The sequence below is a fragment of the Dendrobates tinctorius genome, unplaced genomic scaffold, assembly GCF_039654945.1.
Source record: "Dendrobates tinctorius isolate UK_male_01 unplaced genomic scaffold, ASM3965494v1 ptg000160l, whole genome shotgun sequence".
Taxonomy (NCBI): domain Eukaryota; kingdom Metazoa; phylum Chordata; class Amphibia; order Anura; family Dendrobatidae; genus Dendrobates; species Dendrobates tinctorius.
The window spans coordinates 18,483,986-18,497,831 of NW_027361827.1; the positions used below are offsets into that span (position 1 = coordinate 18,483,986).

General features: G+C 41.4%; 1 protein-coding gene across 1 annotated transcript in view; it reads right to left on the reverse strand.

The window, feature by feature from the left end:
* The window catches only part of KIAA1958 (KIAA1958 ortholog), a 146,098-nt gene that overhangs the window by 5,155 nt on the left and 127,097 nt on the right, over positions 1–13,846 (reverse strand). The gene's annotated exons all lie outside the window — the stretch shown is intronic.

Consider the following 13,846-nt stretch of genomic DNA (forward strand, 5'->3'; position numbering starts at 1 on the left):
CAAGGAAGAATGGCAGAGGATCCCCAAATCCAGGTGTGAAAAACTTGTTGCATCATTCCCAAGAAGACTCATGGCTGTACTAGCTCAAAAGGGTGCTTCTACTCAATACTGAGCAAAGGGTCTGAATACTTATGACCATGTGAGATTTCAGTTTTTCTTTTTTAATAAATTAGCAAAAATTTCTACAATTCTGTTTTTTTTTTTAGTCAAGATGGGGTGCAGAGTGTACATTAATGAGAAAAAAATTAAACTTTTTTGAGTTTACCAAATGGCTGCAATGAAACAAAGAGTGAAAAATTTAAAGTGGTCTGAATACTTTCCTTACCCACTGTATATCTATTCTATTCTAACCAGTCTGTGTGATTTTATTGTGTGTGTCACATGAACTGCCGGCTTATATCAGCAGAAGGGTGTACTTGTCAGAAATTCTGCCATAGCAGTGTATACAGGAAAACCGTCTATTGTACTATGCCCAAAGGAAATAAACTTATAAATTCAGCCTTGACGTGTTTCTGTCCCATGGTGAAAGTTCATGAGGAGGCACATGGAAACTTCAGTGTTCATTAGTAACATCATAGATACAGCACCTGGTTGCAGGTGTAAGTGTGTAATGGATGGTGTACCTTTAAATAACTGAAGAAATCAACCAGCAGGATTCTAGGTTGACACATGGATTGATCAACCAAAGGTTTTTTTTTTTATTAAGGATTTGTCCCCATACCAGAAACTGCGCATGTCAGAGTATAGCCACAGGCAATAGATGTCTCAATATGAACCCGAAGGTGGCGCGTGCGCACCAACACACCAGGGTGTCCATGATGCCCCATCTCTCTTTGGAAATGGTGTAAAAGGTACTGTGAAGGCATCGCCAAGCGGCCGGCAGCGCCTGCGCATCATCAACCAAAGCGCCCGCATACTCCCTCTGCCACTGGACCTGATGTAGATCCAACTGCGCATGCGTCACCCGCGGCCTGAAGCGCCCGCGCAGACGTAACCAATGTGCGCGGATCGACATGGCCAGTGGCCGGCGGCGCCTGCGCACCTACAGCAAGCGTGTCCTTCAACACACGAGCATGTAGCTATATGCACCACTCCAATGGTCTTGCAGTTAGCAAAGTCTCTAGTAAAGAATTTGAGCAGTAAGCATTCTGTAAGTGTATTACACCTGGCAAGTTTTATAGGTGCCTCAGAAATTCTTTACTAGAGACTTTGCTAACTGCAAGACCACAGGAGTGGTGCATATGGCTACATGCTCATGTCCAAAGAATTATATAGTGAAGACGAAAAGAGAACTGAGAAAAAAGGATAACTGAACATCTGGGTGACATTAGAAATCAGAGTGACACCCCTGTGGCCTGGCATGTGTGGGATTTCCATCAAGGAAAGGGGGATGTCCTCTCTTTCTGCGTTCTGGAGGTAAATCAGACTGAATTGGAGACAGGGAGATTGGGACAGGCTGATTCTCCAAGATATGCAAAAGAGAATATACAGATAGAGCAGGGGATTACCTCAGATTCTAACTGTGAGGCAAAACAAGTTTTTTTTAACAGGCAGAGAAATGTTTTACCTCACAGAAAGCAGCAGCTGTGATCCGATGCTGTCCTGTCTGTATACTCTTTTGCATCCTCCTCTGCCCAGGAGCTGTGGTATGATCAGACCATATTCCTGCACGGTCAGACACGGCCATTACACAGTACACAGCAGGGGCACATTATATATAAGTTTATCTCGGCACAGGAACATTTTATTCTTTTAAACATCCAATTGTGGAAATTATTATTATTCCAAGATCTATTAATTAAAAATATACTTTGTTTGTGGGACAATCCCTTTCAATGACCTGAGATGTACAGTTTAATCACAGGTCGCTGAATGGTATATGGAGCTAAGCCCACTTCATTCGTGGCAGATGGTGGCGATGTTACATAACTGGCATCTGCTTGTAATGGCGGCATCCACAGCAAGCTTACATTGCTGCTCTTAACCATTTTAGATGCCGCTGTCAATCGGCAGTGACATTTAGATGGCGCAAATGTTTGCAAGTGTGCACACTGGATCCCATCAACCCCTTTGATACTAACTTTATATACTGTATAAATCCTGAATTAGAGTGTTTATTCATGGTGCTCTTACAGTATATATTGTGCCTGAGTGTCATTGGTATGCACTAGATGGGTCAGGTCTCTGCATCTAGCAATCATGCAGTGAATTCTGTGCCCAATGCCTGAACACTCGGGGCGTTAGCATCCAATCTCAGAAGATTTTGCTGAATTGGAGAACATAAAGAAAAAAACCAGTTTGAGACATCTCCTGGGACATGACTGTTATTAATATAAAAGTCATGGAAATGTATACCAGAAAATAGGTAAGGATGGTGCTGGAAATGTGAGAAGTCACATATGTGTGTTGTAAACTCTGCAGACAAGTTGTGGTTGGAAGAAGTTATGGTGGTCTGGGCTAGATGGAAAAGACAGAAAAAGCGAACGGCTCCAATCAGAAGAGATGTCACTTGTGAGTCACTGGGTGCAACTGTTCCAAAATCTTGTTTGCGGATTATGGAATTGGTTACTACAACAAATGTTCATTGTACGGTGGTAGTTAGTGATGAGTGGATGTGCCTGGATAAGGCATTATCTGAGCATGCTCTGATGTTATCAGAGTGTCTTGGGCATGCTCGAAAAATATGTTCGAATCTTTGCGGCTACATTGCAATCTCTGCATAGAATCGTAGAGTTGGAAGGGACCTCTTGGCCATCTAGTCCAACCCCCTGCTCAAAGCAGGATTCGCTAAATCATCCCAGACAGATGTCTGTCCAGCCTCTGTTTGAAGACTTCTATTGAAGGAGAACTCACCACCTCTCGTGGCAGCCTGTTCCACTCATTGATCACTCTGTCAAAAAGTTTTTTCTAATATCTAATCTGTCTCCTCCCATTCAATTTAATCCCATTGTTTCTAGTCTTTCCTTGTGCAAATGAGAATAAAGATGATCCTTCTACAATGTGACAGCCCTTGAGATATTTGTAGACAGCTATTAAGTCTCCTCTCAGTCTTCTCTTTTGCAAGCTAAACATTCCCAAATCCTGCAACCTTTTCTGATAAGACAGGGTTTGCAGACCGGTCACCATTCTGGTCACTCTTTTCTGAACTTGTTCCAGTTTGTTGAGGTCTTTTTTAAAATGTGGCACCCAAAACTGGACACAGTATTCCAGATGAGGTCTGACCAAAGAGGAGTAGAGGGCAATAATAACTTCACGTGATCTAGACTGTATGCTTCTGTTAATACATCCTAGAATTGCATTTGCCTTTTTTGCTGCTACATCACACTGTTGACTCATTCAGTCTGTGATCTATTAGTATACCCAAGTCTTTTCACATGAGCTGTTGCTTAGCCCTATTCCTCCCATTCTGTATATGCTTTTTTCATTTTTATTGCCCAGATGTACTACTTTGCATTTTTCCCTGTTAAAAACCATTATGTTATTTGCTGCACACTGCTCCAATTTATTTATATCTTTTTGAATCCTTTCTCTCTCTTCTCTAGTATTAGCTATCCCTCCTAGCTTTGTGTCATCAGCAAATTTAATCGGTTTACCCTCAATTCCTTCATCTAAATCGTTGATAAAGATGTTGAACAATACAGGGCCCAGGACAGAGCCCTGTGGTACCCCACTTGAGACATTCTTCCAACTGGATGTACAGCCATTTATGACCACTCTTTGGGTCCGATCACTAAGCCAGTTATGAATCCACCTAACAGTTGCCTTGTCCATTACATACTTAGTCATTTTTTCAATAAGGATTGTGTGAGATACTTTGTCAAATGGTTTGCTGAAGTCAAGATATACTATATCTACAGCATTTCCCTGATCCACCCAATCAGTGATTCTGTCATAGAAGGAAATTAAGTTAGTCAGCATGGGTTTGTAACTAATAAGTCATGTCAGACTCTATTTAATCACTTCATTCTTATCCAGGTACTTACATACATGTTTAATAATTTGTTCAAAGATCTTTCCTGGTATAGAAGTCAGACTCACCCGGAAATAGTTGCCTGGGTCCACCTTCTTCACCTTTTTGAAGATAGGAACAACATTTGCTCTTCTCCAGTCTTCTGGAACTTCTCCTGTTCTCCAAGAATTTTCAAAGATTATGGAGAGGGGTTCAAAAATTTCTTCTGCTATCTCCTTCAGTACTCTGGGGTGTAATTCATCTGGACCTGGAGACTTGAATTCATTTAGTTTAGCCAAGTGTTTCCTCACTATCTTTCGGTCTATAGATATCCTGGATTCTTCTATTCCCTTAATATGACAATGAAGAACAGTTGATGTTACATTTCCTTTCGGAGAGAAAAGATGCAAAATAGGAATTTAAAAGTTCGGCCTTCTCAACATCCTGTCTTACCATTTCATCATTTTCATCCTGTAAAAATCCAATAGCATCTTTGACTTTTCTTTTACTTTTGACATATCCCCAAAATCCTTTATTATTGCTTTTGACGTCTCTTGCAAGCCTCAATTCATTGTCAGCTTTAGATAATCTGATTTGTGCCCTGCAGGTTCTGCAGACAGCATTATATTCGTCTTTAGATATGCCTCCCTCTTTCCATTTTATAAATATTTCTTTCTTCCTTTTTAGCATGTGCTTAAGTTCTGTGCTCATCCATCCTGGTTTCCTTAAATGCGTCCTATTCTTGCCTCTTTTCGGAATTGTTAACAATTGTGCTTTGAGAATTTCATTTTTCAAGATTTCCCATCCTTCCTGGACATTTTTGTCCTTAAGGATATCCAGCCATTGGATCCCTCCAATTCTCTTTCTGAGTCCCTTAAAATCTGCCTTTCTGAAATCTAACCTTGACGTCTGAGTCTTCACAGGTCTTCCTCCTCTAGTTATCCAAAATTCTAAAATAGCATGGTCGCTACCTCCTAGGGTCCCAGCCACTTTTACCTTCTCAACCATTTCCTCCCTGTTTATGAGGATTTGTCAGCAAGAGAGGATAAGAATTTCCTTGACCTGATAGTTTTGCCTGAGAGAGATTCCCAACAAATGTCTGGATAGTTGAAATCTCCCATGACAACTATGTCATATTTTTTGGAGAACTCGGCCATTTGATGCATAAAGAGTTCATCCATATCTTCAGCTTGCACAGGCGGCCTGTAGTAAATGCCTACATTGGTGTCCTTTCCATTGTTGTCCTTGTATTCTTACCCAGTTTCCACAGTACTCCCAGCCTCTGAAGCTTCAATCTCTGTGCAGACATACGCGTTTCTAACATATAATGCGACACCTCCTCCTTGTTTCTCAAGTCTGCTTCTTGCAAATAAGTTATATTCTTCTAACCTTGTATTCCAATCTTGTGTATTGTCCCACCAAGTTTCAGTGATTCCAGTGACATTTCTTTTCCTGCGTTAGTAGTTCCAATTCTCCTTGTTTGTTGCCCATGCTTTGTGCATTAGTACAGAAACATTTTAGTTCGTGATTGGTTTCTCTTTCTCCAATATTTTTATTATTTAGATTCTTTTTTCTTTGTTCTTCCTTTCCATTTCTAATAGCAGAGTTCTCAATAGCATTTGTCAGGTGTATGGCTTTTTCTGGCCTTTTGCTTCCCTTCCCATGTTGTTCTAGTTTAAAGCTCTCCTTACAAGTGTAGCAAGGTGACTTCCAAATACATGTTTTCCAGTCTTCGTAAGGTGCACCCCATCTCTAGCAAGTAGTCCATCGTATAGGTAATTCACTCCGTGATCCAGAAATCCAAAACCTTGCTGACGACACCATCGACGTAGCCAGTTGTTCACCTGCAGAATCTTTTTCCACCTCATTGTTCCATGGCCATCCACTGGGAGGATGGAAGAGAAGACCACCTGCGCTCCCAGTTCGTTCACTTTCTTACCTAAGTTTTCAAAGTCACTGCAGATGGTTTCCAGGTCGTTTCTTGCTGTGTCATTTGTCCCCACATGTATTAGCAGGAATGGGTAGTCATCTGTAGCATGTGTTGCGGCAACAAACGGGTCACTCATCACTAGTGGTAATACTAATTTTCATCTTTAGTGATTTAAAAAAAAAAAAAAAAAAAAAAATTATTCAGTTAATTGTTGCCTGCTAAGGTGCCCACTATGCCACTTACCACTCTCCCATGACTTCTGTGATCCCTTTGCCATCAGACTGGTTCTATTGCCTAGCACCTCCAAACGCTTGCTACGTGAAGAACTCAGGCTTTATTTAAAAGGGTTTTTTCCATCTATTCCATTTGAATGTTCCTGGTTACCTGACATCTCACTTTTTGTGGCACAAACAAGCCACTTTAGTAGCTGCCCTGCTCCAACATAAACTAAAACCATGACAACAAATATTACCAGCACATGGTAGATCCAAGAGATGCATAAACAATAAATGCTTTACAATCCAGTTATCTATATGATCAATCCTTCACAGCATTCCACTAGCCTGGGACAAGCACATTATTACAAATAAATTGCTTTTCTGGTGTACTTTTGTATATTTTTTGTGCCGTTGTCATTTTTATCAAGACGCAGCATATTCTATGTATGGTGTTTCCTTTAAGCATTTTTATAGGGCAGGAGAAATATAAAAGAAAGATGCATGTGTTAATAAAAAAAACATTGCTGCCGAAAAAAAGTTAGTAATGTGAGGCACAAAACATGTGAAGGAACCCTACATGAAGATAAAAATCAATCATAAGAATTAAAGGTGTATTAACATCTCAAACATTTATGTCACATTAAAAACGAAGTATTTTTGTTGAGAGGGTTCCATTTTTGTGATTCTCACTTAGGCCGAGATCACACTACCGTGTGTAATGCGAGAAATTCGCACGAGCCTCTCGCATCAACACCCGGCGCTGCCGCCGGCACTCAGGACCGGAGCTGCAGCTGCATGTATTTCTATGCATGTATTTCTATGTAGCCGCAGCTCCAGTCCTGAGTGCTGGCGGCAGCGCCGGGTGCTGATGCGAGACTCGTGCGAGTTTCCGGCGTCACACACAGTAGTGTGATCCCGGCCTTGTGTTGAGAACAGGGGCGTTAGATGAAAATTCCCCTTTAAGCCTCCCCCCCCCAAAAAAAAAACCCCTAACAAATCTACGGGTATATAAATTGTACTGTAGTGTTAGACATCATTTACAACTGTACCTTAGATAAGGAATTATAAGCATCAGTGATTTGTGATCACACTCATGTCCTAATCGAGTATTTATGGCGTGCTTGAAGAAAATGCTCGGGTCGCCGTGGCTGCATGTCTCGTAGCTGTTCGAGAGCTGCAACACATGCAAGGATTTTTTTTTTTTTTTTTACACAAATCCCTGCACGTGTTGCGGCTCTCAAACAGCCTTGAAACGGTGACTTGATCATTTTCTTCAAGCACGCCGAACTTACTTGATTAGGACACGAGCATGCTCGGATAACACCTTATCCAAGCACGCTTGCTCATCATTAATAAGCACCAAATTTCATTTGTGGTGACCTTAAAAGGGTTGTCACTAAAAAAACAGCCAATGCTATTGGTACTAAAAAAAAAACAACAAAAAAAACCCACATCAGTTCGCACTTTACCTACATTCGCTGAGCCCAGCACTCTCTCCAGTCTAAACTGACAGAGCCATTGAGCTAATTCACCAGCTACAGCCAAACAAAACAGACCGTGGCAACGCTGAAGACCGGTAAGGGTAAGTAGAGTGCCTTTTTTTTTCAATGAACTGAGCTGTCAGACAAAAGTTTTATGATAAGGAACAATTCCTTTAAGAAATCAAACTAATTCAAAGGGCAAACAATAAAAAAAAAGTGGAAACAGTGGTTGATTCCAACATGAGTGCTTTAGGCAGCCACCAAGGTTCCAATAGTCACCAATGTGCCCAATGGTGTTGAACAGTACCAATGAGGCCAGGCAGCAATTAATTTTTTACTTTGTGTAGACGATTTCTAAATCCTCATCGCAGTGTATATAAGAGAAGCAGGATGCACAAAATGAGGTCTTGTCTGAAGCTTGCAAGGTCTAATTTATATTGCACTGTAGGCCTGGTCTTTCAGCAACAGTTTTGTAAGTCACTCTTGAATTATCACTAATAATAGCTGTATAGTCAGTGTATGTTCACACATGGCTTTTTTTAAATCTTGTGCACACATTTTGTTTTCTATATTTGGAGCCCTGCTGCGTTTTTGACAACATGCAGAATGTCAACTGTTGCAGCATTTCTCAGGCAAATGAATGCTTAAAGCACCACTATAGTGTTTCTTTCAGCGCAGGAATGGCGCTTTAAATGTAAACGCCTGCCCGTTCCGATACTCACCTTCCAGCAGGTTCACCTTTTACCGATGCCACTCTGGTCCCACGGCGCCATCTTGTGCCCATAACTTCTGACTGGCCGGAAGTCAGAAGTGACATCACAAGAGCTTAATACAAGTCTATGAGAGCCAGAACGAGGCCCTCATGGAGATGTATTGAAAAGTGACCTCTGGCTCTTTCCATGAAACTGGAGCTGTCAGCAGGTCACTTTTCGCTGGAGACAAATGGGGGCAACGCTGGAAAAGGAGGAAGGCAGCGGCTGGCGAGTATGAGATAGCGGGCAGGGGAATTATATTTAAAGCACCACTCTAGAATCAAAGGGACTTTTCGGGCACTATACAGTAAGGAAATGTTGGCCCAATTAGGAGGAGACAATTAGAAGGTACTGCATCCATAATAGTCAGGGGCATTCTGGCTGGCACGGTCAGAAGAAAAGGGAAAAAAAAAAAAAAAAAAAGACACTGAAATTGGCAATAATGAGACAGCATTGAGTCTGGTAATGAAAGGATAGCAGCAGACAAAGCAAGCCAAATTGAACAGAGGGACAATTTTAAAGAAGGGGCTTAACACCAGATGATTAGAACTAGACATGTGGAAGGGTGTACAGGGGTACAGTTTAGGGCCAATTGTCGACTTAGTCTGGCCCTTATTTGAAGCATTGCCCTTACAGCTTTTTTACATGCGTGTAGTTCGCCTGCTGATATAGGTTTGAGATCATGTTGGATCACTGCTGTTAAATATTTTAAAGTTACATAGGGGTAATGTTTCTCCTTGTGGAGTGGAGTGGCATGCCTAGCCTGGAATACCAATGTGAGGAGGCTTATAAGCCATGCAATGCTCCTATAGAAAGCTAAATATGCAAATTGCCTCTTCAGAGAGGAAGAGGACTTGAACTCTAGGGCCACCCATTGGAAGTAGCAAACCTAAAAGTCACTATCGACCCTTTATCCCAAGTAATATGGCAAAGCTTGTTAAAGGGTAGATCGTAACTTTTAGGATTGCGACTTCCAAAAAGGTGTCACTAGAGTCCAAGTCCACTTCCCCTCTGAAGAGGCAATTACCATATCAAAGTAATATACTGCATAAAGGACTGCTAATAAGTGGATAACGAACGCTGAAAAAAAAAAAAGTCATCCACCATCAAACCTTTGACGTGTAATGTAGCAATGGCGCACCTGTTAGTACCTGTTATTGTTACCTGATCTGCAGATTCCTCAGCAAAACGATAAAGTATCCAAATAGCATACTTAGGCCGTATTCACATGGTCAGTGTTTAATTAGTATTTTACATCAGTATGTGCAAGCCAAAAGCAGGAGTGGAAAAGTATAATAGAAACACGTTACCACTAGAGTTGAGCGACTTTGGTCGGATCGGGTTTCGTGAAACCCGAATGAAACAAAATAAGTTTCAGATGAAACTCATCCGACTAGAGCAAAACAAAGTCGGAGTTTCGTCCGACTTTTATTTCCCATTGACTTGCATTGGGGTCGGGTTTCGGACGAAACTCCGACTTTGTTTTGCTCTAGTCGGACGAGTTTCATCTGAAACTTATTTTGTTTCATTCGGGTTTCACGAAACCCGATCCGACCAAAGTCGCTCAACTCTAGTTACCACTTCTGTATTTATCACCCACTGCTGGTTTTTGGCTTACACATACCAATATAAAATGCTAACCATATACTGATCGTGTGAACGTGGCCTAAGGGTCATATTCATTATTGTATTTGTGCCCGTTTTGTGTTTTCCACTTATTTGTTTTGCTTACTCCAAATTAATCTTTCCATCTGTCTTTTGAAGTCTATTCTAGGAGTTTACCTTTTTTTTTTTTTCTTCATGAAAACTTGCTATTGTGGTTAGAGGTTCTAGTTTCAAGAGGTTTTTAAACCAGATTCCTCATATACAACTTTTTGAAAAGCTACAAAATTTTTCAAACATTTACTCCAGTCTCCCCTGGGGTGATTTTATGTACACATTGTATTTTGGGGCGACTTAGTGCCACTTTGCAAATTATATGTGGAAAATGCAAAAAAAAAAGAAAGAAAATGTTGCACACAAAAATAAAAACCATTTTTTACTTCGTGTAAATTCATGAATCGCATGCTCCATTTTGAAGAACTTCACACAAAAATGGCAACAAATATAAGACGTTAAAAAGAAAAAAAAAAAAAAAGTGTGACCTAAACCCCCACAAATGATGATTTGAAGCCTAAAAGTTTAACAAAGCCAAGGCTGATGAAGGTGGGAAAATTCAACTTAGAAATAGGCCATGTGTATAATTTAAAGTACAGATAAAAGAGCGAAATGAGTGAGCGAGCTATTCTTAGATATCTGTCATCAGATGGAAATAAATAAAGCTTTAAAGCAGCATTAAAGCTGAGCTGCAACTTGTGTTACAAGCTAAAGTTACTGAGATCACGATTACTTATGCAAGTGTTTTCCAAGCTTGTGAGAGCTATATGTTTGACATATACACCAGTTTCCTAGCAATTCATACAGTGTTGCCCACATGAAATAAATTAATGTGCACAACCTGCCTCTCCATATCGATATATGTGTGGGCCAAGATTGTTAAACAACAAGACGGCAAACATTTTAAGAAAAGTAAAAGTAGATTAGTCACATCTCCTATGTTGTCCTGAGGGCAGCAATAGAAAAGAGGCAGCAAGTTTGGCGAGATATACACTGCTCAAAAAAATAAAGGGAACACTTAAACAACAGAATATAACTCCACGTAAATCAAATTTCTGTGAAATCAAACTGTCCACTTAGGAAGCAACACTGATTGACAATCAATTTCACATGCTGTTGTGCAAATGGAATAGACAACAGATGGAAATTATAGGCAATTATCAAGACACCCTCAATAAAGGAGTGGTTCTGCAGATGGGGACCAGAGACCACATCTCAGTACCAATGCTTTCTGGATGATGTTTTGGTCACTTTTGAATGTTTGTGCTTTCACACTCGTGGTAGCATGAGACAGAATCTACATCCCACACAAGTGGCTCAGGTAGTGCAGCTCATTCAGGATGGCACATCAATGTGAGCTGTGGCAAGGTTTGCTGTGTCTGTCAGCGTAGTGTCCAGAGGCTGGAGGCGCTACCAGGAGCCGGTTCAGTACACCAGGAGACATGGAGGGGGCCGTAGGAGGGCAACAACCCAGCAGCAGGACCGCTACCTCAGCTTTTGTGCAAGGAGGAACAGGAGGAACACTGCCAGAACCATGCAAAATGACCTCCTCCAGCAGGCTACAAATGTGTATGTGTCTGCACAAACAGTTAGAATCAGACCCCCATGAGGATGGTCTGAGTGCCCGACGTCCATAGATGGGGGTTGTGCTCACAGCCCAACACTGTGCAACACTCCAAAGAAATGCCACCCCACACCATTACTGACCCACTGCCAAACTGGTCATGCTGAAGGATGTTGCAGGCAGCAGATCGCTCTCCACAACATCTCCAGACTCTGTCACATGTGATCAGTGTGAACCTGCTTTCATCTGTGAAGAGCACAGGGAACCAGTGGCAAATTTGTCAAACCTAGTGTTGGGCTGTGAGCACAACCCCCATCTGTGGATGTCGGGCCCTCAGACCATCCTCATGGAGTCTGTTTCTAACAGTTTGTGCAGACACATGCACATTTGTGGCCTGCTGGAGGTCATTTTGCAGGCCTCTGGTAGTGCTCCTCCTGTTCCTCCTTGCACAAAGGCGGAGGTAGCGGTCCTGCTGCTGGGTTGTTGCCCTCCTACGGCACGGGTATTGACGTGCAAGACTCGTGAGAGTTTCTTGCAAGGCTGACCCCGGCCTTAGTGTGATTACAGCCAGTCTGAGGACATTAGAGCTTGGTAATCAGGTAATCTCTGCTTATTAAAGGGACTCTGTCCTATATCATGCTGCTCGGAGATGTGAACATATATCCTGTTTAGTGATGTGTCACTTACTGGGATGCTTGCTGTAGCTTTGATAAAAATCACTGTTTTATATACCAGTTCTATGAATGCTGAACAACTTATACCCCTGCCCACACCACTGATTGACAGCTTACTGTGTACTGTACGAGTGAGGTGGGGTTATGCAGAGGGTCTGAATACTTATGACCATGTGATATTTCAGTTTTTCTTTTTTAAATATCTCTGCAAAAATTTCTACATTTCTTTTTCAGTCAAGATGGGGTGCAGAGCGTACACTGAGAAAAAAATTGAACTTTTTTGAATTTACCAAATGGCTGCAAGGAAACAAAGAGTGGAAAATTTAAAGGAGTTTGAATACTTTCCATACTCACTGTAAAACACTGATCATTATTGCCATGTAAAATGGGCCTAAAACTACATCAATATATCATATAAAGTATCCTTTAGGTTAAAGATCACAAAACGTACTTGTCTACCCTATTGTGACTAGCTTATATGTTAAAAGAAAATCTGTATATAAAGTGCTCTCAGTGAGAGAAACAAAATAGGAATCTTGTGGGTATGATACCTTTTAATGGCTAACAAATAATAGTGAATGTTGTTACAATGCAAGCTTTCGGGACTGCTTACGTCCCTTCATCAGCCTGATGAAGGGACGTAAGCAGTCCCGAAAGCTTGCTTTATAACAACATTCACTATTATTTGTTAGCCATTAAAAGGTATCATACCCACAAGATTCCTATTTTGTTTCTCTCACTGAGAGCACTTTATATTTTTTTTCTACTGGCTAACACGGTACCAAACCATTTTTTTTGTTTTAAGAATGAATCCATTATGTGGGCATAGGCATCACTAGTAACTAGATCGTATTTCTGAAAAGTTATTGTTATTGCCAAAAACATTTAAAAAGAAAAAAAAAACTACCTTTTAGATTGCAGACTCAAATTGAAAGAAAAGGTTCAGACTTTAGAAGCCCATGCAAGCTATGATAACATTTGTGTCAAGGATTTAAATAGGGTACAAAAAAAAATTTGTCTGAACAACCCCTTTCATTGTCATGTAGGGTCATGATTAGAGTTGAGCGAATTTGTTCAGGTCCCCGCTTATTCGGCAAGCAATCGCTGCTACCGAATAAGCTGCAGCAGGAACCCAGATACATGGAGTGTGCAGGCTGATCAGCTGATCGGCGCTGCAGCGGCATGTCTCGTGGCTGTGTCACAGCACATGCATGGAGAGCCCAACACACAGGCTCTCCATGCATGTGGTGTGAGACGCAGCTGCGACACATGCCGCTGCGGTGCCGATCAATCAGCACGCTCCATGTATCTGGGTTCCTGCTGTAGCTTATTCGGTAAGCGCTATAGCTTGCCGAATAAGCGGGGACCCGAACAAATTCGCTCAACTCTAGTCATGATAGCTGGTGATGTCATGAAGAGATGCAAGCAATACTACACAACACTTCAGGACCTCTACACCACAGGAGTCTTGGGAGTCCAGATAAGAAAATTAGAGGGGAAATAGATATTTGGGAAAGGTTTAGAAGTGACAGAACTTTCCTGTTGTGGATTTTGAATTCAAAAATCTTCAGCATGCCCTAAAATCTATGTTTTTGCCCATCTTTGTGTGAACGAGTTTTTGT